The following is a 23,078-nucleotide window of genomic DNA, read 5'->3' on the forward strand; positions in this document are numbered from 1 at the left end:
AGAGTCACTCAATTCTTTAGAACCTGAATATCACAGTCTTTGAATGTGGAAGGAGTAATGTTTGTTCAGTTTGTGGGAAAAGATTTCAAACATCAGTGTGATTGGAAAAGCACAGAGACGCACACAGACAGTGAATGTTCCAGTGAACAGACTGGAAAGAGCTTTAACCAATTACATAGACAGAAAAACCATCACACCATTCACAGTGGGGAGAAACCATCCATGTGTTCTGTATGTGGACGAGAGTTCAACTTGTCATTCAACCTGGAGAGACACAAGGACACCGGCACCATGGAGAAACCGTGGAAATGTGGGGACTGTTGGAAGGGATTCAGCTACCCTTCTGAACTGGAAATGCACCGACGCAGTCACACTGGGGAGAGGCCATTCACCTGCTCCACCTGTGGGAAGGGATTCACTCAGTTATCCAGCCTGCTGACACACCAGTATGTTCACACTGATCAGACACCTTTCAAATGTTCTGACTGTGAGAAGAAATTTAAATGCAAAAAATATCTGTTGAGACCCCAACTCATTCACAGTGAGGAGAAGCTATTCACCTGCTCCTTGTGTGGAAAGGGATTCACTGCTACATCTAACCTGCAGAAACATCAGCGAGTTCACACCGACAAAAGACCTTTTAAATGTCCAGACTGTGGGAAGTGCTTTAAAACGTCCGGGGAAGTGACCTGTCATCAACGTGTTCACACTGACGAGAGACCATTCAGATGCTCTCACTGCGGGACTGGCTTCAGGCGATCATCTGAACTTACTGTACATCAGAGAATTCACACTGGGGAGAGACCGTTTACCTGCTCTGTGTGTGGGAAGGGATTCCTTCAGTCTTATCACCTACTGAAACACCAACAAATTCACTCTGATATAAAACCTTTTAAATATTTTGACTGTGAGCAGAGCTTTCGAAGCAGCAATGGCCTAGTGATGCATCAGCGAGTTCACACTGGGGAGAGACCGTTCACCTGCTCTGTGTGTGGGAACGGATTCACTCAGTCATACAACCTGCTTAAACACCAACAAATTCACTCTGATATAAAACCTTTTAAATGTTTTGCCTGTGATCAGAGCTTTCGAAGCAGCAATGAGCTGATGATACACCACAAATTCACACTGGAGAGAGATCGTTCACCTGCCCCGAGTGCGGGAATGGATTCACTGACTTACAACTTATGCTGAAACACCAGTGACTTCATGAGTGTCTCCAGGGATTGGATTCAGCTGTTTTCGCTGCTGTCAATGAGATCCAGGACTGAATGTGTGGGTTAATCCTGAGGTGTGTAAGAAACATGCCCCAGTCACTCTCTTCCATGGTTCAGAGCTCTGAGATACAGACAAAAGTCTCCTTTACAACTGTGTTTAGAGTCAACAAGATTAATTCCCGTACCAGCCTCCCCGAAGAGGCGCCAGAATGTGGTGACTAGGGGCTTTTCACAGTAACTTCATTGAAGCCTACTTGTGACAATAAGCGATTTTCATTTCGTGATGAATGCTGGAAACTGCAAGATTTTAGTCCAGGAGTCAAGAGTTTACCCAAAAACGGGATCCAAGTCATTGGTAATTTTAAAGCAATTTATGAAAAAGCGACAGTTTAGATTTGGTACACCAGCTAAATCGGCAGGAAATACATGTGACCCACAACATCTCCCGGATCAGGGAGATGCTGATCTCTGGGGCTGGAGGTGACGGTCTCCTCGGAATGGTTTACTGGTCCCGGATCAGACACTCGGACAGGTGAAGCCGATCCCCGGGGCAGAGGTGACAGTCTCTTCGGAATAGTTTACCGATCCCGGATCAATCACTCGGACAGATGGAGCTGATCTCTGGGGCTGGAGGTGACAGTCTCCTCGGAATCGTTTACTGATCCCGGATCATACACTTGGACAGATGGAGCCGATCTCCGGGGCTGGAGGTGACGGTCTCCTCGGAATGGTTTACTGATCCCGGATCAGACACTCGGACAGATGGAGCTGATCTCCGTGTCTGGAGGTGACAATCTCCTCGGAATGGTTTACTGATCCCGGATCAGACACTCGGACAGATGAAGCTGATCTCCGGGGCTGGAGGTGTCGGTCTCCTCGGAATGGTTTACTGATCCCGGATCAGACACTCGGACAGATGGAGCTGATCTCCGGGGCTGGAGGTGTCGGTCTCCTCGGAATGGTTTACTGATCCCGGATCAGACACTCGGACAGATGAAGCTGATCTCCGGGGCTGGAGGTGACAGTCTCCTCGGAATGGTTTACTGATCCCGGATCAGACACTCGGACAGATGGAGCTGATCTCCGGGGCTGGAGTCTCTTGTGTTCTCCTTCCTCTGGATCCAGTCAGAGTGTTTGGTGTTAGTCTGAATCCAGCACCGATCACTTTGAAAATCTTTCCATCCAAAGTGATTTTCCTGTCGAACCGTTTTAACCTTTACTCAGACAGTTGGTTTATATTTGGGTCGTCAGATCCAACCTTCTGCAGTTTAGAAATCCGGGGCGTCAATCTCCAACCCCCCATTCGGAGAATAGCTGTTGGCCGCCGTGAATCCCACCCCCGCCGGTTGCCGAAGTCTCCGAAGGGAGAAAAGTCGGCGGGGCGTTAATGTCGCCGCTGCCGCGGAGAATGTCACGGGTCTGCGCACGGCAGCCGATTTTCGGCGTGCCGATATTCTCCCTTCCGGATGGGCCGAAGTCCCGTCGATGTGATGACCGTTCACGTCGACGTAAATTAAACCTCCTTTTCATCGGCATGACCCTGTGCTCCAGGTTCACGCCGACCAGCGTGGAGGCGAGTGACAGCCTGGGGGGTTGGCTCTGGGCAGGCGATGGCGTGGCCGCAGTCTGAATGTGTGAGGAGAGGTGTGTCTCGGGTTGTGTGTGTGTGTGTGCGGCGGGGGGGGGGGGGGGGGGTGGTTGGAGTAGGCTGGGCTCCGGGGGAGTGCCGGGAGGGGGTCCGTGCCGGGGAGGGGGATGGGGGGTCCGTGCCGGGGTGGAGGTTGGAGGGGGGGGGGTCAGTGCCGGGGTGGAGGTTGGGGGGGGGTCCGTGCCGGGGTTGAGGTTGGGGGGGTGTCCGTGCCGGGGTGGAGGTTGGGGGGGGGGGTCCGTGCTGGGGAGGGGGATGGGGGGGTCCGTGCCGGGGTGGAGGTTGGGGGGGTCCATGTCGGGGAGGGGGATGGGGGGGTCCGTGCCGGGGAGGGGGATGGGGGGGGTCCGTGCTGGGGAGGGGGATGGGGGGGTCCGTGCCGGGGTGGAGGTTGGGGGGGGTCCGTGCCGGGGAGGGGGATGGGGGGGGTCCGTGCCGGGGAGGGGGATGGGGGGGGGGTCCGTGCCGGGGAGGGGGATGGGGGGGGGTCCGTGCTGGGGAGGGGGATGGGGGTTCCGTGCCGGGGTGGAGGTTGGGGGGGGGTCCATGTCGGGGAGGGGGATGGGGATGGGGGGGGGTCCGTGCTGGGGAGGGGGATGGGGGGGTCCGTGCCGGGGTGGAGGTTGGGGGGGGGTCCGTGCCGGGGAGGGGGATGGGGGGGGGTCCATGCTGGGGAGGGGGATGGGAGGGGTCCGTGCTGGGGAGGGGGATGGGGGGGTCCGTGCCGGGGTGGAGGTTGGGGGGGGGTCCGTGCCGGGGAGGGGGATTGGGGGGGGAGGGTCCGTGCTGGGGAGGGGGATGGGGGGGTCCGTGCCGGGGTGGAGGTTGGGGGGGGGTCCGTGCTGGGGAGGGGGATGGGGGGGGTCCGTGCCGGGGTGGAGGTTGGGGGGGGTCCATGTCGGGGAGGGGGATGGGGGGGGGGGACCGTGCCGGGGAGGGGGATGGGGGGGGGGGTCCGTGCTGGGGAGGGGGATGGGGGGGTCCGTGCCGGGGTGGAGGGGGATGGGGGGGTCCGTGCTGGGGAGGGGGATGGGGGGGTCCGTGCCGGGGTGGAGGTTGGGGGGGGGTCCGTGCCGGGGAGGGGGTTGGGGGGGGGTCCGTGCTGGGGAGCGGATGGGGGGGTCCGTGCTGGGGTGGAGGTTGGGGGGGGGGTCCGTGCCGGGGAGGGGGTTGGGGGGGGGGGTCGTGCTGGGGAGGGGGATGGGGGGGTCTGTGCCGGGGTGGAGGTTGGGGGGTGTCCGTGCCGGGGTGGAGGTTGGGGGGGGGGGGTCCGTGCTGGGGAGGGGGATGGGGGGGTCCGTGCCGGGGTGGAGGTTGGGGGGGGGGGGTCCGTGCCCCGGGGTGGAGGTTGGGGGGGGTCCGTGCCCCGGGGTGGAGGTTGGGGGGGAGTCCGTGCCGGGGAGGGGGATGGGGGGGGGGGGGGGTGGTCCGTGCCGGGGAGGGGGATGGGAGGGCAAGTGAGTTGGTCCACCTGGCCAGGTGCCAGCCTCCAACAGTTGGACCCATGCGGTCCATGCCACCTGGCTGGGGGGAGGAGGGGATATGGGCAATGATGACATGTCGTCGTTCCCCTCCCCACACCAGGCCGTCATGTTTTCAGATCATCCAGCGATGTTGGCCGCCGTGGCGGTAGCCGCTCATGTCTATGTTGCCCTGGATGAGGAGGAGGAGGAGGAGGAGCGTGCCAGAGAGGCGGCGCAGGCTGCTGCAGAGGGGCAGGCGGCAGCCGCCCAGGCTGGAGGGACACCTGACCGACAGGACGAGGAGGGGGAGGAGGACGTCGCGGCCCCACGGCAACGGAGGCACCCGAGGGCGCCCCGTGTGTACCGGCCCAGGCAGTCATACCAGGACCTCACGGACCGGGAATGCAGGAGGAGACTCCGGATGAGCCGGGAAACCGTGGCACACATCTGCCACCCTCTGGCACACCCGTCACCGTGTGGCACTGGCGGGGGACACCCTCTCCCCGTGTCCGTCAAGGTTACGGTGGCCCTGAACTTTTATGCAACGGGGTCATTCCAGGCACCGAGTGGGGACCTGTCCGGCATATCGCAGACATCGGTGCATCCGGGCAGTGACAGGTGCCCTATATGCCATGGTGCACCGCTACATCCGCTTCCCCGTGGACCGGGCCAGCCAAGATGTCCGGGCTGTGGGCTCCTCTGCCGTGGCCGGGTTCCCCATGGTCCAGGGCGCGATCAATGGGATGCACGTCGCCGTGCGGCCACCTGCAGATAACAGGGCCGTGTTCACTAATAGGAAGGGGACCTATTCGATGAACGTACAGGTGGTCTGCGACCACCGCATGATGATCCTGCACGTCTGCGCCCGTCACCCAGGCAGTGTACACGACTCATTTGTGTTGTCGCGGTCATCCATCCCCGGCATGTACGAGGGACGCCATCCCCGGCTGAGGGGCTGGTTGCTGGGCGACAGGGGCTACCCATTGCGATCGTGGCTGATGACGCCTATACGGAGGCCACGCAATGAGGCGGAGAACCGCTACAATGATGCCCATGTAGCGACAAGGGGAGTGATAGAGAGGTGCTTTGGCGTGCTGAAGATGCGTTTCAGGTGCCTGGACCTCTCTGGGGGCGCCCTCCAGTATCGGTCAGATAGGGTCGGCCGCATCATTGTGGTGTGCTGCGTCCTGCACAACATAGCCCAGCAGAGGGGCGATGTGCCGCAGGCAGAGGAGGGCGGAGTGGAGGAGCAGCAGGAAGAGGCGCAGTCCTCCCCAGATGAGGGGGATGGGGGTAATGGTCAGGGCAGACGGGGTAGACACAGGCGGGTGGCTGTCCACCGTTACCGGCTGGCCCAGCGGGCACGGAACAGACTGATAGACGCCCGCTTCACTGACTAGATGGGCGTGGGAATCGGGTAGTATGGCCACAGACCACACACCATGGCAACAGCCGACCACCCACACCCCCCCACCCATCCACCCACCCACACCCTCACCCCCCTCCCCAACCCCACCCACCCCACCCGCATGCACACCACCACCCCCCCCCCCCATTGCCGATCCACCTGCGGCACAACGGGCCGGGCTCACACAGTTGCGGGTGGACGCGTGTCTATTGCAGGCCATGGAGGATGATGACAACCCGCCCTGCGGTGAGCTCCTGGCTCTACATCGTTGGACTATGTCTGACCCATGGCCACAGTACCACCATCCACCCGGACCATCCCTGCATGCGGCTGTGACACTGCAGCGCACGGTCCCGTCCTCTGCCTGGGGGATGTTGATGGCGGCCCAGGGGGAAGGGGGCAGACTCACCTGGGGCTGAGGTAAGACCACCCCTCACACACACACTTGCGCTCAACGTACATCACACCCCCACACACTTTGGACAGAGCACAAAGGCAGCTTCTGTAGGTGTAACATTGACTTTAATAACCAAAGGAGTTCATGCACGTGCCCTAGCCCCTAAAACTCATCTGTGCCCTGCAACCGTGCCAACTTATTCAGTGTCTAATTGGTTGGCCTTACGGGCCCTTTGACTACGTCTACGTGGTACCCCAGACGGTACAGCAGAACTGGAGGTGGACTCCTGTGATTCCTACCCTCTGACACTGGATCCCTTTGGCGGCCGTTTCCTGGGGTGTCCTTACCTAGATGGGCCAGGCTGCGGCCCGGGCGACTGGGATGGCGAGCTGCCAGCCTGTCCTGCCCGTTGCCCACCTGATGCACCTGGGACGGAAGGGGGTGGGGGGGGGGGGGGGGGAGTCCGAGGTGTCGCGGTGTTCCGGGACCTCCCCTACAGAGGGAGCCGGGACGGACCACACCACCTCCTCCTCCCTCGGGGTGCCCGATGGCCCCCAGGCCTCTACATGGGTGGGGGATGCGAACGGACTGGCCATCCGACGCCCCCCCGACATCTGGCGCTGCCAGTCCTGGAGGCCCGTGCAGGTTTGCAGCCATGGAGCCCAGGGGGTTGTCAAACCCGGTCTGTGACAGTGCGACGCCGGCTCGCACATGGCCACTGGCGCCGATGCCCTCAGCGATGGCCTGCTGAGACTGGGCCATGGCCTGCAGAGACTGGGCCATGGCCTGCAGAGACTGGGCCATGGCCTGTTGAGACTGGGCTATGGCGTTGAGCGCCTCTGCCATCTGGCGCTGGCACTGGCTCATGGCCTCCTGTGAGAGGGCAGCCATTTCCTGGGCCACAGACGCCGCCTGCACGGAAAGCCTCAGGCCTCGCAAACCGTTCCCCATGTCTGACGCCGTCGCACCCATTGCCTCCACCGCGGACGCCACCCGTGCGGTGTCGGCCTGGGTGGCACGCATGACCGGCACCACTCCCAGCTCCTGGACGCGGGTGGACTCCTCCACCTGCGACCGCAGCCGCCGCAAGCCGCCCGTCACCCTCTTCGCTCGTCTCCGGGTCGGTGGTTGCATCAGATCTATGTGTGGGTGTGGTAACTGCAGGAACCCGGGATCCATCTGGGCGGCAGATGTTCGCTTGGGCTGGGCTGCCCTCCGACTGCCCGGCCCCTCTGCTGCTCCTACCTCCACCTGCTGTACCAGGACGGCTGTGTTGTGCGCACCAGTGAGTGTACCAGACGCCTCATCACTAAAGTGCCCAACCGTGGTGAGTGTTTCTGCGATGGTGGAGGGTGTTGGTGACAGCAGTGGCATTGTGTAGTGCTCTTCGTCCCACTCTGAGTCCATGGCACTTTGGGGTGGGGGTTCGTCTCCACCCATCCACTCTGAGTCACTGTCCGGTATTTCGTCTTCCTGGGTAGTGCTGTCCCGGGTACTGCTGTCCCGGGTAGTGGTGTCCCGGGTAGTGGTGTCCCGGGTAGTGGTGTCCCGGGTAGTGGTGTCCCGGGTAGTGGTGTCCCGGGTAGTGGTGTCCTGGGTAGTGGTGTCCTGGGTAGTGGTGTCCTGGCTCGGATGTGACGGGGGCCTGTGGCTGCCCCCCTCGTCGCTGGGTGGTCGCTCCCGCACGTGACGGGGGTGTCGTCTCCCTGTTGCTCCAGGTCTCTCCGTCTCCCGTGGTGTGCGAGGGGCATCCTGCGGGCGTCGCATGCTGGAGGGTGCGGGTCTCTCCGTCTCCCGTGGTCTCCGAGGGGCATCCTGCGGGCGTCGCATGCTGGAGGGTGCGGGTCTCTCCGTCTCCCGTGGCCTCCGAGGGGCATCCTGCGGGCGTCGCATGCTGGAGGGTGCGGGTCTCTCCGTCTCCCGTGGTCTCCGAGGGGCATCCTGCGGGCGGTCTGCATCTGCGGGGATGGGTGCCTGGACGTTTGGTCCTGCGATACACAATGAAGCATGCATGGTTAGACATCAGGCAGTGATCAGGTGATACGGGGGAGGGGGATATAGGGGAGGGGGGATATGGGGACGGGCTGTCGGTGGCTCACTTGCTAGTACGCCCCCGACCTCTGCATCAGCAACCTCCCGGTCCTCAGGTCGGCCAGCCAGTTCCAGGGCCCTTTCCTGGTGTTCGGTCAGTGGCCTCTCATCAGCGGGGCCTCCTCCAGTCCTCACATGCTCCCTATTGTTGTGTGCGCGCTTCTCCTGTGGGGGGGTGGTGGCAGGGGTAAAAGGCAACACTGTTAGGCAGGTATATGAATGCACGCCATCGGTTGCGCGTGCATTGCAGAGGTTAAGGTTAGGGCTGGATTCACTTGGGGATATGGGGGAGGGGGGATATGGGGGAGGGGGGATATGGGGGAGGGGGGATATGGGGGAGGGGGGATATGGGGAGGGGGGATATGGGGGAGGGGGGATATGGGGGAGGGGGGGATATGGGGGAGGGGGGGATATGGGGGAGGGGGGGATATGGGGGAGGGGGGATATGGGGGAGGGGTGATATGGGGGAGCGGGGGATATGGGGTAGGGGGGATATGGGGGAGGGGGGATATGGGGAGGGGGGATATGGGGAGGGGGGATATGGGGAGGGGGATATGGGGGAGGGGGGATATGGGGGAGGGGGGATATGGGGGAGGGGGGATATGGGGGAGGGGGGGATATGGGGGAGGGGGGATATTGGGGAGGGGGGATATGGGGAGGGGGGATATGGGGGAGGGGGGGATATGGGGGAGGGGGGATATGGGGAGGCTCACCCTGCCTGCTCTGACGAGGTCGTTCACCTTCTTGTGGCACTGGGTGCCTGTCCGTGGTGTCAGGGCCACAGCGGTGATGGCCTCTGCCACCTCCCTCCACAGACGCCGGCTGTGGCGTGGGGCAACTCTGCGGCCATGCCCGGGATACAGGGCGTCCCTCCTCTGCTCCACCGCGTCCAGGAGCGCCTCCACATCGCGTGACTCGAACCTCGGGGCTGAGCGGCGGCCAGCCATCCAGTCGGGTGTTGCGGTCGGGTGTTCCGGCCGGGTGGGGGGGAGCAGCGCGGCCTTAAGAGCCGTCACGCCGGGACTTCCGGGTGCGGCGATGACCAGCTGAGTCGCACGTTTCGGCAGCTCCCGGTGGAACGGACTTTTGGGCTCTTGATAGGAGCCCCAACGGCAATTTTAACGGCTAAAAACACCGTGCGGTAAACCAGAAGGGTGTTCCCCCTGGACACGGATGGAAAAAGGAGAGGAAAGTGGCCGGATTGCAGCGGATCCTTTGGAACAATGGCAAGGAAGGCAAGCAGAAACCAAGATGGCGTCGGAAGGTGGCAGTTTCATATGGGGCCCTGAACAACAAGAGTTCTTGAAACGCTGCGTGGAGGAGATAAAAAAGGAAATGAAGAAAGAGCTGTTGGCCCCGATATTACAGGCGATTGAAGGGCTGAAAGAGGAACAAAAGACCCAGGAGCAGGAGCTTCGGGTCGTGAAGGCGAAAGCAGCAGAGAATGAGAACGATATACAGGGCCTGGTGGTGAAGTCGGAGATACAGGAGGCACACCAGAAACGATCTGTGGAGAGGTTGGAGGCACTGGAAAACAACGCAAGGAGGAACAACTTGAGGATTCTTGGCCTTCCTGAAGGTGTGGAGGGTGCGGACGTCGGGGCATATGTGAGCACGATGCTGCACTCGTTAATGGGAGCGGAGGCCCCGACGCGTCCGTTGGAGGTGGAGGGAGCATACCGAGTTATGGTGCGAGGATCGAGAGCAGGAGAAACTCCCAGAGCCATAGTGGTGAGATTCCTCCGTTTTAAGGATAGAGAAATGGTCCTTAGATGGGCGAAGAAAACTCGGTGTAGTAAATGGGAGAACGCGGTGATCCGCGTTTATCAAGATTGGAGTGCGGAGGTGGCGAGAAGGAGGGCGAGCTTTAATCGGGCCAAAGCGGTACTTCACAAAAAGAAGATAAAATTTGGAATGCTGCAACCGGCAAGACTGTGGGTCACATATCAAGGGAGGCACCACTACTTTGAAACGGCGGATGAAGCGTGGACTTTTATTGTAGAAGAAAAATTGGAATGATTGGATTATGAAAATGAACGTTTGGACAAAGTGGTGGGGCGAATGGGGGGGGGGCGAAGAGGGGTTTTATGTTTTAATCCTGCGGTATGGTAACTTTTCTTTCTCCCACAGGTGGTGATGGGGGGAGGTGGGGAGGGAGAGGAGATGGGGCGTTGGCCATGGGAGGCGAGGCCGAGGGAGAGGCGCGGGCTTGGTTCCCGTGCTATGATAATTATGGCGGGAATAGAGAAGCAGGAAGGAGGGGGCGTCGCGCGGTGCGAGCCGTGATCACGGGGGGAAGCCGAGGTCAGCCAGAGTTTGCTGACTTCTGGGAGCAACATGGGGGGAGTAATTACGCTAGCGGGGGGTCTAGCAGGGGGGGGGGGGAGGGGGGAATTACTGGGTTGCTGCTGCTGGGGAAAGGGGGGAGTGGGTACGGGAAAGGATGGGCGGGGGGGCACCGTCTGGGAGAGATACAGCTGCGTGGGAACTGGGTGAGAAGCTGGAAAAAGATGATGGCTAACCGGCAAGGGGGGGGGGGGGGGGGTGGGAAGCCCCCCAACTCGGCTGATCACGTGGAACGTGAGGGGGCTTAACGGGCCGATAAAGAGGGCACGAGTACTCGCACACCTTAAGAAACTTAAAGCAGATGTGGTTATGCTACAGGAAACGCACCTGAAACTGATAGACCAGGTTAGGTTGCGCAAAGGATGGGTGGGGCAGGTGTTCCATTCGGGGCTGGATGCGAAAAACAGGGGGGTGGCTATATTAGTGGGGAAGCGGGTAATGTTCGAGGCGAAGACTATAGTGGCGGATAACGGGGGCAGATACGTGATGGTGAGTGGCAAATTACAGGGAGAGATGGTGGTTTTGGTAAACGTGTATGCCCCGAACTGGGACGATGCCAACTTTATGAGGCGAATGCTAGGACGCATCCCAGACCTAGAGACCTGAAAGCTGATAATGGGGGGAGACTTTAACACGGTGTTGGAACCAAGGCTGGATAGGTCGAAGTCGAGGACTGGTAGGAGGCCGGCAGCAGCCAAGGTGCTTAAGGATTTTATGGAGCAGATGGGAGGGGTGGACCCGTGGAGATTCAGTAGACCTAGGAGTAAGGAGTTCTCGGTTTTTCTCCTATGTCCATAAAGTCTATTCACGCATAGACTTTTTTGTGTTGGGTAGGGCATTGATCCCGAGGGTGAGGGGAACGGAATATACGGCTATAGCCATTTCGGATCATGCCCCACACTGGGTAGACTTGGAGATAGGGGAGGAAACAAGAGGGCGCCCACCCTGGAGAATGGACATGGGACTAATGGCGGATGAGGGGGTGTGCCTAAGGGTGAGGGGATGCATTGAAAAGTACTTGGAACTCAATGACAATGGGGAGGTTCAGGTGGGAGTGGTCTGGGAGGCGTTGAAGGCGGTGGTTAGGGGGGAGCTGATATCAATAAGGACACATAAAGGGAAGCAGGAGAGTAAGGAACGGGAGCGGTTGCTGCAAGAACTTTTGAGGGTGGATAGACAATATGCGGAAGCACCGGAGGAGGGACTGTACAGGGAAAGGCAAAGGCTGCATGTGGAATTTGACTTGCTGACTACAGGCACTGCAGAGGCACAATGGAGGAAGGCGCAGGGTGTACAGCATGAATATGGAGAGAAGGCGAGCAGATTGCTGGCACACCAATTGAGGAAAAGGGGAGCAGCGAGGGAAATAGGGGGGGTGAGGGACGAGGAAGGAGAGACGGAGCGGGGAGCGGAGAGAGTGAACGAAGTGTTCAAGACATTTTATAAAAAATTGTATGAAGCTCAACCCCCGGATGGGAGGGAGAGAATGATGGATTTTTTGGATCGGCTGGAAATTCCCAAGGTGGAAGAGCAGGAAAGGGTGGGACTGGGAGCACAGATCACGGTAGAAGAAGTGGTGAAAGGAATTAGGAACATGCAGACGGGAAAGGCCCCGGGACCGGACGGATTCCCAGTTGAATTTTACAGAAAATATTTGGACTTGCTCGCCCCGCTACTGACGAGGACCTTTAACGAGGCAAAGGAAAGGGGACAACTGCCCCCGACTATGTCAGAAGCAACGATATCGCTTCTCTTAAAGAAGGAAAAGGATCCGCTACAATGCGGGTCCTACAGACCAATTTCCCTCCTCAATGTGGATGCCAAGGTCCTGGCCAAGGTAATGGCAATGAGAATAGAGGAATGTGTCCCGGGGGTGGTTCATGAGGACCAAACTGGGTTTGTGAAGGGGAGACAGCTGAACACGAATATACGGAGGCTGTTACGGGTAATGATAATGGCCCCACCAGAGGGTGAAACGGAGATAGTAGTGGCGATGGATGCCGAGAAAGCATTTGATAGAGTGGAATGGGATTATCTGTGGGAGGTGTTGAGGAGATTTGGGTTTGGAGAGGGGTATGTTAGATGGGTGCAGCTGTTGTATAGGGCCCCAGTGGCGAGTGTGGTCACGAATGGACGGGGATCGGCATATTTTCGGCTCCATAGAGGGGCAAGGCAGGGATGTCCTCTGTCCCCATTACTGTTTGCACTGGCGATTGAGCCCCTGGCGATAGCGCTGAGAGGTTCCAAGAGATGGAGGGGAATACTTAGGGGAGGAGAAGAACACCGGGTATCTTTATATGCGGATGATCTGCTACTATATGTGGCGGATCCAGCGGAGGGGATGCCAGAAATAATGCGGATACTTGGGGAGTTTGGGGATTTTTCAGGGTATAAATTGAACATGGGGAAGAGTGAGCTGTTTGTGGTGCACCCAGGGGAGCAGAGTAGAGAAATAGAAGACCTACCGTTGAGGAAGGTAACAAGAGACTTTCGTTACCTGGGGATCCAGATAGCTAAGAATTGGGGCACACTGCACAGGCTAAATTTGACGCGGTTGGTGGAACAGATGGAGGAAGATTTCAAGAGATGGGATATGGTAGCATTGTCAATGGCAGGGAGGGTGCAGGCGGTTAAGATGGTGGTCCTCCCGAGATTCCTCTTTGTGTTTCAGTGCCTCCCGGTGGTGATCACGAAGGCTTTTTTCAAAAGGATAGAAAAGAGTATCATGGGTTTTGTTTGGGCCGGGAAGACTCCGAGAGTGAGGAAGGGATTCTTACAGCGTAGTAGGGATAGGGGGGGGCTGGCACTACCGAGCCTAAGTGAGTATTATTGGGCCGCTAATATTTCAATGGTGAGTAAGTGGATGGGAGAGGAGGAAGGAGCGGCGTGGAAGAGATTAGAGAGGGCGTCCTGTAGGGGGACCAGCCTGCAGGCTATGGTGACAGCCCCATTGCCGTTCTCACCAAGGAACTATACCACGAGTCCGGTGGTGGTAGCTACACTGAAGATTTGGGGACAGTGGAGACGACATAGGGGAAAGACCGGAGCATTGGGGGGGTCCCCGATAAGAAACAACCATAGGTTTGCCCCGGGGGGAATGGATGGGGGATATGGAATGTGGCAAAGAGCAGGTATAACTCAACTGAAAGATCTATTTGTGGATGGGAAGTTCGCGAGTCTGGGAGCGCTGACTGAGAAATATGGGTTGCCCCAAGGGAATGCATTCAGGTACATGCAATTGAGGGCTTTTGCGAGGCAACAGGTGAGGGAATTCCCGCAGCTCCCGACACAAGAGGTGCAGGACAGAGTCATCTCGAAGAAATGGGTGGGGGACGGTAAGGTGTCGGATATATATAGGGAAATGAGGGATGAAGGGGAGGCTATGGTGGACGAACTAAAAGGGAAATGGGAAGAAGAGCTAGGGGAGGAGATCGAGGAGGGGCTGTGGGCAGATGCCCTAAACAGGGTAAACTCGTCGTCCTCGTGCGCCAGGCTAAGCCTGATTCAGTTTAAGGTATTACACAGGGCACATATGACTGGAACACGGCTCAGTCAATTTTTTGGGGTGGAGGATAGGTGTGCGAGGTGCTCGAGAAGCCCAGCGAATCATACCCATATGTTTTGGTCATGCCCGGCACTACAGGGGTTTTGGATGGGGGTGACAAAGGTGCTTTCGAAAGTAGTAGGAGTCCGGGTCGAACCAAGCTGGGGGTTGGCTATATTTGGGGTTGCACAAGAGCCGGGAGTGCAGGAGGCGAGAGAGGCCGATGTTTTGGCCTTTGCGTCCCTAGTAGCCCGGCGCAGGATATTGCTAATGTGGAAAGAAGCCAAGCCCCCGGGGGTGGAGACCTGGATAAATGATATGGCGGGGTTCATAAAGTTAGAGCGGATTAAGTTCGTCCTAAGGGGGTCGGCTCAAGGGTTTACCAGGCGGTGGCAACCGTTCGTCGAATATCTTGCGGAAAGATAGATGGGGGAAAAAAAGAAGGCAGCAGCATCAGCCCAGGACTTGGGGTGGGGGGGGGGTGGGGGGGTGGCCTGAGACAAGGCAGTTGCCAATTAGGGCTAGTTTTTATTTTTGTTATTTAATATTTATTTATTTGTTGTTGTTTTCTTTTATTCTTGTTTAAATAAAAAAGGTCATTATTATCTGTATTGTTATAATGTTGTGTAAAGGATGCACAATGTACTATGTTGGTTGACCAAAAATTTTCAATAAAATATTATTTAAAAAAAAAAAAAGAGCCGTCACGCCGTGCAGCGCGTATGACGCTGCACGGCGTGAACCACTGCGCAAGCGCGGATCCCGTTACGTCGCTGCTAGCCATTTCGGGCCGGAGATTATCGACCCATTTTTCCGACGTGACGCAAGTCGGATTTGCGCCGTGTTTTGCGCCGATCGGCGGACTGTCCACCGAATACGGAGAATTTCGCCCCTGGTTTCAGGGTTTGTAACAGAGAGAACAGGCCTGTGCTGTGTGTGTCACCCAGCAAGCTGCTGTGGAAGCTTTGTTACTGAGAGCCAGAGAGAGCTCGTTCTATTCACAGTCAATGAATTTCTGACATTTTATCATAGAATTTACAGTGCAGAAGGAGGCCATTTGGCCCATCGGGTCTGCACCGGCTCTTGGAAAGAGCACCCTACCCAAGTTCAACACCTCCACCCTATCCCCATAACCCAGTAACCCCACCCAACACTAAGGGCAATTTTGGACACTAAGGGCAATTTATCATGGCCAATCCACCTAACCTGTGCATCTTTGGACTGTGGGAGGAAACCGGAGCAGCCGGAGGAAACCCACGCACACACGGGGAGAATGTGTAGACTCCGTACAGACAGTGACCCAAGCCGGGAATCAAACCTGGGACCCTGGAGCTGTGAAGCAATTGTGCTATCCACAATGCTACCGTGCTGCCCCCTTATCATATTAGAAATAAGCAGAAAACCTAAATTCTAAAGTTAGTCTCAGCGGCCGTGACAACTATCATTGATTGTTGGAAAAACCCATCTGGTTCACTCATGCCCTTTAGGGAGGGAAATCTGCCGCCTTTACCTGGTCTGGCCTCCATGTGACTCCAGACCCACAGTAATATGTTTGACTCTAGTGCCGAGCAGGCCACTCAGTTGAAGGGAAATTAGGGATGCGTAACAAATCCCGACCTTTCCAGTGACGTCCACATCCCATAAAACAATCCAAAATAAATCCTCACCCCCTTCAGCTCCCCCGACATGCTTCACTCCACCATTGGCAGAGGCACCTTCACCTACCGAGGTCCTGATTGAGCTGCTGTCTTTCCCCATTCTTGTTCAGTTTTTCAATATTTATATATTTAAATCTCGATTGAAACATAGTCTTGTTGTGATGCTGAGATCCAGAGGATTTTAAATCTGTTAAAGTCAATCCCCATCGAGTACACAGGACTCAACTGGTCAGAACTTTTTATGTCATAAATAAACCAAGATCTTACAAGATGTTTATCGGGGAATTGTTTTTCTCTGAGACCAGGGATGGTCAAACTCTGTCCCAAAGTTCAGGTATGGGCCTTGAGCCTGGGCTATGGGGCCCACGTACATGGAGCATTATTCCTGTATGTCCTTTATCCCTGAATTTAATCACATCCCAATTGGGGGCCATGCCGTCAGCTGACTGTACTCTAAGCTCTGGAATTTCATCCCTAAACCTCTACTTTTCCACTTCATTTTCCACCTTTAAAACTCTCCTTTTCACAAAACTCTCTGAACAAGACTTTGGTCATCTGACCCAATGTGTCCTCATGTTCCTGTGAAACTGCTTGGCACATTTAATAATGTTTAAAATCGTGATGTAAGTATAAGGTGTCATCGTTCAGTCAGACCTAATCTGATCACTGAGTGAGTGAGTTATTTGTTAGAATGAGAGTGAAGGAGTGGGATTGATTCACAGCCTGAGTCACCAGTTTAAGGACAGGAGGAGAGAGAATCTGGAGAGGAGAAAAGAATCAGGAGGAGACTGGAGACTGAATCTGGAACAATGAGCAAAGAGGGGGAGGGGAGTGTGTGGGACTGAGATTCATAGATTTGGGAGAATGCACCATAGAAACTGGAATGGTCTGTTCTGAATTTCTATCCTGCATTTACACTGAAAACCTCCTTTTACTGGGAGTTAGAGGGAGAGGATTTGCAGACAGAAAATTCAACGTCACAATCTTGACAAGATCTTTCAGAATGACTTATTCCATGTATCTGATTATGAAAGGAGAATAATTGATCTCTCTGTGGGGAAAGTTTTAAAATAATTTTGACTGAGAAAGCCTGAGACACACAGACACAAGGGCCAGCAGTGCATCTCGGATTCAAACATGAGGTGTGCAAACAGGTCTGATTTAATGTCAGACGTTACCAGGGAGAGGAATGGAGCTGGTAGCTCGGGAATGAAAACAATGAATTTGATTTTCCCAATATTTAATTGGAGGAAATGTCTGCTCATCCACCACTGGATATCAGACAAACAGGCTGAGAATTTAACAAAGGTGGAGAAGTGGAGAGAGGTGGTGGTAGAGCTGGGAGAGGAGATGGGTGCTGGAGATGGGGCAGTAATTTGTAAGGATGGTGGAGTCAAGGGTTTGCTTTTTGACAAGGGTCGAATGACAGCAGAAGGGGAGGGACAGTACCTGATAGAGAAAAGATTCAACTAAGTCAGTGAACATGGGGAAGTTGGGTGATCTGTTTTGTGGGAATAGGCTCGATGGAGCAGGAGCTGGATCTCATGGACAAGATGAGCTCTGAGAGGGCATGAGGGAAGATGGTAGAGAAGCTAGAGAAAGATGCAGTTCTGTGGAAAGATCATTTAGATCCGAAGATTAACTCTGATTCTCCTCCACATTGCTGGAGGATGTGCTGATGACAGGGGGACTGGAGAAGGGGGTAGTGTCAGCGGTCTACGGAGCTCTTTTGGAAGAGGAGAAGGCACCACTGGAAGGGATCAAAGGAAAATGAGAGGAAGAGTTGGGAGAGGATATGGAGGAGGGGTTCTGGTGTGAGGTGCAGCGGAGAGTGAATGCCTCTACCTTGTGTGCGAGGTTGGAGCTGATACAGCTGAAATGAAAATGAAAAAAAAAAGAAAAATGAAATGAAAATCGCTTATTGTCACAAGTAAGCTTCAAATGAAGTTACTGTGAAAAGCCCCTAGTCGCCACATTCCGGCGCCTGTTCGGGAGGCTGGTATGGTGGTATACAGAGCACACCTCGCGAGGGCAAGGATGAGCCGATTCTTTGAAGGAGTCGAAGATGTGTGTGAACGCTGCGGGGGGGGGAGGGGGGTCCAGGTCGCCATATTTGGGGTAGGAGACCATATTTGGGGTGTTGGACCGGCCAGGGTTGGAAACGGGTGCGGAGGCACATGTTGTAGCCTTCGCCTCGTTGATCACCCGAAGACGGAACCTGATGGGTTGGAGAGCAACCTCTCCACCCTGGCGTGGCGGGGGGGATCTGTTGGAATTTTTGACTCTTGAGAAGGTTAAGTTTGAACTGAGGGGAAGGACATAGAGGTTCGACAATTCATGGACATTATTCATTATGCACTTTCATGAACTGGATAACATCGAACATTAGTTTGGGGGGGGGGGGCGATAATGGGGGTGAATGGGGGATTCCTGATTCCTTTTTGTCAGTTGTTTATGTGAACATGTGGGCGAATGTTTTGGGTTTGGTGGGAGGATGGGATTGTTGTTATTGATATGGGGATTGACATATTTGTTACTGATTATTGTTTATTGTTGGTGGGTGTAAATTTGGGAGAAAATGATTCTCTCTTCACAGATGCTGCCAGATCTGCTGAGTTTATCCAGAATTTTCTGTTTTATCTCAGATTTCAAGAACCCGCAGTATTTTGCTTTTATTAAATTAACTCTTGAGCTGATTAATGGTGTTAATGAGCACAAAATAGAAGTTTTACTGCTTTATAAAGCTCTGATAAAGCCACAATTTGAGTATTGGATCCATTTTTGGTCACCACTCTTCAGGAAGAATGTGAAGGTCCTTGAGAAGGTGCAGAAGAGATTTTGCAGAATGGTTCCGGCAGAGAGGGTTGAGGGGCGATTTAATTCAGATGTAGAAGATTCTGATGGGTTTAGGTAAAATAGACAAAGAAAATCCGTTCCCATTCACTGGTTGCACAAGAACTCGGGGACATATTCAGGTTTTGTAAAAGATATGGGAGATGTGAAGGGGACCGATTTTGCAGTCAATGGTAATGACTCTAAAGTTGTGGCTCAGGGGAGGGCAGAAATGGAAACGATGAATATTTTCAAAAGGCAATTGGATAAATATTTAATGGAAATAAACCTGCGAGGATAGAGGGATGGAACAGGGGAATGGGACTGACTGGACTGCTCTTGCGAACTAGCATAGACTCAGTGGGCCGAATAGCCTCCGCTGTGCCACAATGACTATGATTATTTTCTGTAATCACATCGTATAATTTAACTTTGGGATACAGCAGCGGCACAGTGGTTAGCACTGCTGCCTCACAGCATCAGGGACCCGGGTTCAATTCCAGCCTTTGTTGGAGTTTATACATTCTCCCCTTGTCTGCATGGTGCTCCGGTTTCCCCACCGTCCAAAGATGTGCAGGTTAATGGATTGGCTATGCTAAATTGCCTCGTAATGTCCAAGGATGTGTAGTTCAAGTTCTGGGTTATGCGTATTGGGTGGGGTGGATGGAGGAAGCATAAATGGGTAGAGTGCTCATTTTGAAGGGTTGGTGCTGGATGCCCCCCCCCCCTCTCTCTGCACTGTAGGGATTCTTTGATCACTCAAGGAAATCTGTGCTCTGCACTCCCTCTGAGGCCATTCTATTCTCCCAAGGTTTGTTGCCCAGAGTTGAGTTTTCAAGGTGTGGTCGAACCAGGGTTTCTGAATCTCGGGGTTTTTCCAGTCACACTGGGACCTGAAATCTTCCCTCACAGACAGAACAGACAAACATTTTACCTTGCACACTCAGATGCTTCTGATATTCAGGTTCTGATGTATCGCTGACTCTGTCAGATCACAATGTGATACTTGGTTTGAGTTTCCCATCGATCAATGCTCCACTTTTAACTTCCTGAAAAAGAAAGTTACAAAGACCTTCAACTGTTTGTCTAAGATATAAATTGAGGTGACATAAAATTTGTCTTGGTTTGAGTTTGCTGTGTGTAAATCCTCCCCTTCTAACCCCCTATAAAAGGAGTTTCCAGAATCCATCACTGTCAGTCACAACATTCTCTCCTCCTGCTGACAGGCCAGGGAGCACTGCGCATGCGCCCTGCTGCAATATGGCTGCTGTTATTCTGGGTCTGTGATGCAGAGCAGCCCAACAACGTCCTTTGCAAACACAGGATCAGGAGCTTCTTATTCGGGGTTTGAGGCATTCATGCTGTGTTTATAAAGCCCCCTTCCCTGCCACTCCGCTGTCTCTGCCCCCACACCTCGCGACCCCGTGACTCAGTTCATCGGATCATTTTTCCCCTCGCCGCCCAAGTCCAGGCACGTACCGCACTGCGCATGCCCCATTCAGAGGCCGCACTGCGCATGCTCTCGTCAGAGACTGCACTGCGCATTCTCCACTTACAGCTTGGTGGTGCGCCTGCGCAGGAAGCTCCTGCGGGCTGAATAGGACACAGTCTTCCACGCGGAGAATGCTGGGTCTTTATCCAACCATTAAAATGCAATATTGATCAATCGAATTTGTTGCTTTGTGATCCGATTTCAATTGGAGCCACGTGCCAAGATGTCACATTATTAAATTAATTGATACAGAAACCAAAGTGCATATGAAGTATCTGAATGATACTAAATGGGCGGCACGGTGACATAGTGGCTAGCACTGCTGCTTCACAGTGCCAGAGACCCGGGTTCAATTCCGGCCTCGGATAACTGTGGGAAGATTGCAGTTTCTCCCCGTGTCTGTGTGGATTTCCTCCCACAGTCCGAAGATGTGCAGGTTAGGTGGATTGGCCGCGATATATTGGTGTACAAAAGATTAGGTGGGTCATCGGGATAGGGTGAAGGCATGGGATTAACTGGGGTGCTCTTTCCAAGGGCTGGTGCAGGCTCGAATGGCCTCCTGCTGCACTGTAGATTCTACGATTCTTCCTCCAGTGTGACTGAGCTGTTATGTCAGCAAATAGGATGACCGAGTTAATTCATTTCCACATTCGCCTGGAGGCACATTCACCTTGGACCCAAGATGGCGCCGGAGCGTGGCGACTCTCTGTGAGCTCTACCAAATAGATCCCCTTTTTACATCTCTTATAATCGTACTAATCTTTTAAAACTAATTGAACACGAACATTAACACTAACCTTTACTCCTGTATGCTTCACCTGATGCCGGTGTCTATGTATTTACATTGTGGACCTTGTGTTGCCCTTTTATGTATTTTCTTTCTATTTTCTTTTCTTTAATGTACTAAATGATCGGTTTGAGCTGCTCTTAGAAAAATACTTTTCACTGTTCCTCAGTACACGTGACAATAAACAAATCCAAATCCAAAGAATTTTGTGGTGGGATTTTACACCTGTGATTGAAGCTCAGTCAGTGAATTTAAACCCTTCTACTAATGAGTTCCACATTCTTAGCACTGTTCAGTCTAAGAAAAGCCAAAAAATACTACAGATGATGGAAATCTGAATTAACAATAAAAATAATAATCTAATAATAATCTTTATTAGAGTCACAAGTAGGCTTACATTAACACTGCAATGAAGTTACTGTGAAAAGCCCCGAGTCGCCACATTCCGGCGCCTGTTTGGAAACACTGGGGGAGAATTTAGAATGTCCAATTTACCTAACAAGCACGTCCTTCAGGATATGTGGGAGGAAACTGGAGCACTCGGAGGAAACTCACGCAGATACGGGGAGAACGAGCAGACTCCGCACAGACAGTGACCCAAGCCAGAATCGAAATACTCACAGATCTGGTAGTGTCTGTGGAGAGAGTGACATGGTTTACATTTCATGTCTAAGATCTTTCATCAGAACTACACTGCATCAGCACAGATCTGAAAGGTCAACTGTTTCTCAATCCCCAGATGTTGCCAGATATGCTGGGTATTTCTAGTATTTTCTATTTTAATGTCTAGTGGGCTAAACAGCTGGCTTGTGATGCAGAGCGAGGCCAGCAGCGCGTGTTCAATTCCCGTACCGGCCTCCCCGAACAGGCGCCGGAATGTGGCGACTAGGGGCTTTTCACAGTAACTTCATTGAAGCCTACTTGTGACACTAAGCAATTATTATTATTAGTTAAAGAGAATTGCTCCTTAGATGCATTACTAAGTTATATTTATTTTTATCCTTATACAAGTGACAACATCTTCCAGTTGTCTACCCTGTAAAACACTTCTATACGGTTATATTGCTCAATCATTCACTTTTCCAAAGGAAATGTCCCTAGCCTGCTCAATCTATCATGATGGGTATAACCTGTCAGTATAGAATTGCTCCAGTAAAACTTTCTTGCATCCTTTCTAGTGCTTCTAAATACACTTTATAATAAGGAGATCTGAGCTAATTAGAGCAGCAAACTCGCCATTGTCCCCAAACGCCTGCAAGTTGTAGTGCTTAAGTTTTTCCCCCCATTAGCTGAATATAAGATGGAATGAGCAGGTTCAACAAGCCGATCTCTAACATTATGGGGCATCTACAATGGTGTGTCCTTTCCCTACAGTGAAACAGTGGGATGTTTTACTCATAATCTGTCAATTATGACATGAAAAATTGCGTTTCTGAGAACAACAGGTTTTCAATGAAGTGGCTCGAGGTCAGATTATGTTTTAAACATATTTTCTGAGCAGTGATAGGCTGTACTTGTAATTTATGTGTACTTTTACTTACAGTTCAGTCCAGCTAGCTCAGATTTCATGCTCTCATAATTGTCCTTCACGTTCATAAATTCCCAAGTTCATAATACGAGCCTTGGACGCACTCTTCTCTCCCTCAAACTGAATGTAAAATTCGAACATGTATGATCGTGTCCACCTAGGGCTGCCTTCACCATGAAGTTACTAATTAATCCCATCTCATTGCACAATACCAAGTCTAGTACCTCCCTTTGGGTGGTTCCAGAAATCAGAACACACAGAGCAGCAAAAGATGTTTGTAGTTGGACTCGGCACACAAAGTAAGTTTGTTCAGTCAACAACTTAATATAATGGGTTTACAGATGACAATTAACATAGTAACTCTGTCAAAAATGTTGAATACTAATAGAGCAAAATACTGCGGCTGCTGAAATCTGAAATAAACACACATGTCCATCCGAGGCCAGCTGCAATGCTCCAGTGATGCCCAATGTAAACTGGAAGGACAGCAACTCTTCTTCCTGTTAGACACTTTACAGCCTCCCCCATCTGCCCTTCGCTGTTCAGTTGCTTCCATTTCATATTCGGCTGTCTCACCATTTTTCCACCGTTAATACTCTTCATTCCTTAATGACCCCTTTGTCTTATGTCCATGACAAATTTGTCCATGCGGCACGGTGACACAGAG

At 53.7% G+C, this 23,078-nt stretch overlaps 1 protein-coding gene and 1 long non-coding RNA gene across 2 annotated transcripts in view; both read left to right on the forward strand.

Annotated features, from left to right (window-relative positions):
• LOC140419278 (uncharacterized) overlaps positions 1-23,078 on the forward strand; it is a 194,362-nt gene that overhangs the window by 80,970 nt on the left and 90,314 nt on the right. The window lies entirely within an intron of this gene.
• Positions 1-23,078, forward strand: part of LOC140419255 (uncharacterized) — a 64,417-nt gene that overhangs the window by 40,407 nt on the left and 932 nt on the right. The gene's annotated exons all lie outside the window — the stretch shown is intronic.

This window comes from Scyliorhinus torazame, chromosome 5 (genome assembly GCF_047496885.1).
Source record: "Scyliorhinus torazame isolate Kashiwa2021f chromosome 5, sScyTor2.1, whole genome shotgun sequence".
NCBI lineage: Eukaryota > Metazoa > Chordata > Chondrichthyes > Carcharhiniformes > Scyliorhinidae > Scyliorhinus > Scyliorhinus torazame.